Below are 4923 nucleotides of genomic sequence, written 5' to 3' on the forward strand. Positions count from 1 at the left end.
CCTTTGCTGGTGCCCCCTTGGGCTTGCCAGACCCTCGATCCTCGCCCATTATAGGCTTAAAACGGATCAAGTTCAATTTCGAGAGGATACATTTCCCTATGTCCATGCGAGGAAACTCAATGTTTCACTCGTAAACATAAGGCATGTACCCCAGAGGTTACTAGCTAAAGCCCGTGCGGAGAAAAATAATTTTTCTCACGTAAGCGTAGCTTTCACCCCTACTTAACGGGACAGAGCACAATTAGAAGGCTCTAGATATCAAAATGGTTGTTGCGACTGTAAAGGAGAAACCCATAATCCTTTCCCTCGATCCAAGAAACACAACAAACTAAAGTGAAGGTCAAAAAACTGAAACATGTAAATCACACGTTAGTACAACTATTTATTTGTTAATTAAAACGCAAATTAAAATGCAAACAACAATTTAAAACAAATCAGGGATCAAAAATCAAATTAAAGTGAACTTACAACTTTCGTTTGCAAAGACAATTAATTAATCGACTATAGGCCTGACTCTCTAAAAGTCCCCAGCGGAGTCGCCAAGCTGTCGAAACGATTTTTTAACCCGGGGTAGGGGCGAGATTTTTGAAACCGCGTCATTTTTAAGTATTATCTTTTCAATTGGATTTTTAATTAAAAAACAGTGCGATTTTAGAAAACCTCTCGTTTCGAAAAATTAGAAATTCCTTTACGATAAGAATATAAGGTTCGAGGAGTCGCCACCAATCTTTGATTAGGGTGTGATTGGGCACCCAAAAAACATTGTCATTTTAAATAAAAATCAATTTTAATTAAAACGACAAATTTACGGTCTACGTTACCAAAATCCAAGTTCGGGAGTCGGTTACGCGTGGGGAAGGATTAGCACCCCCACAACGCCCTAAATCGGTACCTAGTCGATTAATTAATTTCTTTGCAACGAATTTCACAAGTTCAAATTTGATTTGATGAATGATCCCTTTAAACAACAAACATGCAAATTTGCAACATTCAAAGCAACAAAATAGATTTAATTTAAAATTACCAAGTCATTAGAAAGATAAAGAATATTCGATTATTTAAAAATATCGAGACCAGATCTTTAGTTCAGTTCTAACGACCTTTTCTCGAAAAGTTTAAATAGTCGAATATTTCCTTTTCTTTCGCTCCCCAAATTTTACAATGATATATCCAAACTTAATTAGGCGTTACTGACGGGATACCATTTTAATTTAAAATCATCAAACAAATTTCCTGTAAGTTAAGAAAAGTCATTCTGATAATTTTAGATTAAAAGGGTATTACCCTTAATTCCGATTATGTGATCAGATCGAGTTATTCACGTGAGGCTATCATGCAAATTATGCTGATTGAATGTCATGCAAAGAGTAATAAATATTATGATCAAAATATCATGTAATTTGAAATGAATAAAAAGAATAAATAAAAAAAACTATATACATATATTTTAATTAAAAAAAAAAAAAATACAAACCTCGCATGTTAACATACGATGTACAAACATGACTTAAATATATTAATAAAAACATGACATGCAACATTACAAAATTTGAAACATAGATATACATTACTAAAGGAGTGACTAAATGTGAATAAAACCAAAATTGAACATACCAATTAACAGGTTAAACAAGGGCTAAAATAAAAAGAAAAATAAACAGCATACTCCTTTCCTAAAAATTTCATTTCAAGGTACTGCAAACATAATACGACCAAAGCTTTACATAGGATCAAATGAATATTTCCAAATTACATATCCAATGTATAACAATCACGAAAACAACCCTTGCATGATTCTGGACTGAAATGTAAAACGCTGGAAATTACGAGGCGAAATCAAAATATAATAAAGCTCGGCTTAAGGATCAAAACGAATGAAACAAAACTGGGATGGCCACGCTCACAGTTAACCCCTCCCCAGCAAAACGGGCGTTTCTGGATCTGCACAAAACTACGCCGTTTCACGGCCACCTAAACGACGCCGTTTGGCGTACGAGACATCAGGGTATCCCCTAACCCTAGTCTCGTTTCTTCTCAACTAAACAGATGAAAACCCCCCCCCAGCCGTTCTCTATCTCTCTCGCCTCTTCCCTCTTCTTCTTCAACCCTCACTGAATCCCCCAATCGCCGTGGCCTCCGCCGCCAAATGGCTCCGATGAGGAGCCTAAAAGGCCAGAAATCGACTCTGGTCAAAACCCACTCAAAAGAATCCTCTCCAAAACTCAAATCTAAACCCTTACTATCCTTAAACCCATTTTATTTCACTTACCCAAACACCATGGAACCACGCGGTTCTGACTCCGATGAAGGGCCACCACCTCTCTATCTACCCAAACATTCACTAGTCTTAGACTGAAACCCCTAAATCCCTGAAATCTGAGTCTAAAACGGACGTACACGACTGGAAAACCACGAAAGATGAAGGATTTACCTTCTCACAAGCGGGGTAGGGATTCCTAGCTGGGACGACGAGAGCCTTTAGATCAGGTAAGTAAGTTTTCGGTTTACCAACGTTTTTTGGATTCGTTGTTATCTCTGGTTGTGTTCGCTGATAACTTGATCTTCTGGGTATTTTCCTCTTTTTTGTTCTGTTGATGGCTGATCTTCGATTTTTTAGGATCACTCCTCCCTCAAGCTCTTGTTATTTCTAGTTGATCCCTCTCCCCGTTTTTGTTTTTTTGTCTGTTTTTCTAGTCGATCTCCTCGTTTTTTGCTTCCTCGTGTTCTGTTGTTTTGTGTGCAGGACCCTGGAGCGAGCAAGTCACGGGGCTTCAACAGCCTGGGCACGGGCGATGGGGAACAGTCCCGAGGGACTTCACGTGGGTAGCACCCGGTTGGTTCGTGCTGCATGGTGGGTGCTGACTGGTGGAGACGAACGGTCGACAGAGGCTCGATCTGGACGTGAAGGCGGCGCTGGGCATGGCAGCAGGGTTGGCTTCACTGAGACTGCAGCTGGCTGGTTCGCGCACTGTCTTGGAGTTCTGGGAGCATCTGCGCACGATGGCTGGGGATGCTTGGGACGTCGTGAGCCGTTGGATCCTGATGACAGATCCAACGGCCTTCATGCTGCGGCGCTGGAAGCTGGGATAGGAAAACCCTAACGGGTTTAGGGTTCTGTTGTTTGGGCTGTTTAATCCAGCCTGTTGTAACTTGTTTCAACTTGGGCCTGTAATAACATTTATTTAGTGCATTAACATAGATATATTAAAAACCCTACATAATTAAACACACATGATAATAAATTAAAAATAACCTAAATAGAAACACATGCAACACATGGTAATAATAACTAATTAATAATATATAAACTGGAGTAAAGCTCGAACGAGAACCCCAGACAAAAACAGGTGTTTACAGGCGATGTGGGAGTGCTCATCCTTCCCCACACATAATCGATTCTCGAACCCTTCCAAGTGAATCTCTGGTAAGACGCAGACCCGATAAATAGTAAGTAGGTTTTCGATTTACCTAATTCAAAAGCGATCGATGACGACTCTATTACATAATTTAAAGTCGAAACGCGAACCCCATACCACCATAGAGACCGTTGCGACATTGTACTTTTGAAGTTTTGATTGAAATTTAGAATTTTAAAAAGTATATTGAATAGGATTGATCAAATTACAATGTAATGACTAAAACCACAATTTACACATAATATAATAGAGATTAAAGAAAATTATTTTCATTTTGAATAACTAGTAGTTTATGGTAACTACAATTTTTTATTGCTATTGTTACGATGATTATAAAAATAAATAAAAATTATTTGTGTTAAAAGTTATAATAACAAAAAGTTCAATTTGAAGTGATAAGAAACTTTATTGTCACAACAAAATATCAAATAATAGTGATCATTTTATACATCATCATTATCATATCATTTCCTGTCAAGAAAATAACTAGTGTCAATTTACGTATTCAAATATTTTTAAAGTTTTAGTGAATGTGAAATTTGTATCACTATTATATAATTATACTGATAATTTAATTGTGAATAAATTTAATTGTCTCGATTACTACTATAACAGTGATGAAATAAAAATAAATCACAATAACTTTTACTTTTAGTGTCATGTACAAATTTTGTCACTGAAACTTAATATTTATGACAAAATTATTAATAGTCACTACTAATTTGTCACTACATGTTGCATGTAAATTTGATATTAGACATCCAAGATTGATCTATGTTGTTGGACTATATTTGTATATGTGAACATTGATGGGTCTAGTCATCAATGATATTACATATTGATATAGTTAATGCATGAGATTTTCATATAATACCTATAATATAATTGTAAACTTTGAGCTCATAAGATTATACTTTTGTTATAAAATATATATTGCCTAAGTGAGAGATTGTTGGATTAAAATCCGTATCTATTGACACATATATATACAATGTATAGTGTTATTTTAAAATATAATATGAAACTGACTAATTATGTTATATGTGTCATAAATATTAAAATATCAATAAAACAAAGTATAATACTTGAATTTCTCTGTATCTCTGATAAAAAATATAGGGTAATAGAAAATCTATTTTCATGAAAGATTAAAATTTTATAGTTTTTGATAGAATTTTGTAGACAGTTTTTATAAATGTATTTAGATATATTTTCACATATAATATTTTATTTTTAATGTTTTGATGTAATTTGTCTTATGTTTAATATTTTATACCAATTGTTTTTTTAATGTTCAGATTCTAACATAATATTCTTTTTAAAAGTAATTTTGATATACTTTTGTGGATGTATAATTTATTTCATCACGTTTTCTAACAAAACTAGTATCCTTAAATCACATCTTTTACTCTTCACCATTTTTTTGGTTACAAAAATGATTTGAAAAAAAAAGTACAGTTCACACTTATAGCGAACACAACCGGTAGATACAAAGCATGGGAAACGT

Source organism: Hibiscus syriacus, unplaced genomic scaffold (genome assembly GCF_006381635.1).
Source record: "Hibiscus syriacus cultivar Baekdansim isolate YM2019G1 unplaced genomic scaffold, ASM638163v2 tig00002237_pilon, whole genome shotgun sequence".
Lineage (NCBI taxonomy): Eukaryota > Viridiplantae > Streptophyta > Magnoliopsida > Malvales > Malvaceae > Hibiscus > Hibiscus syriacus.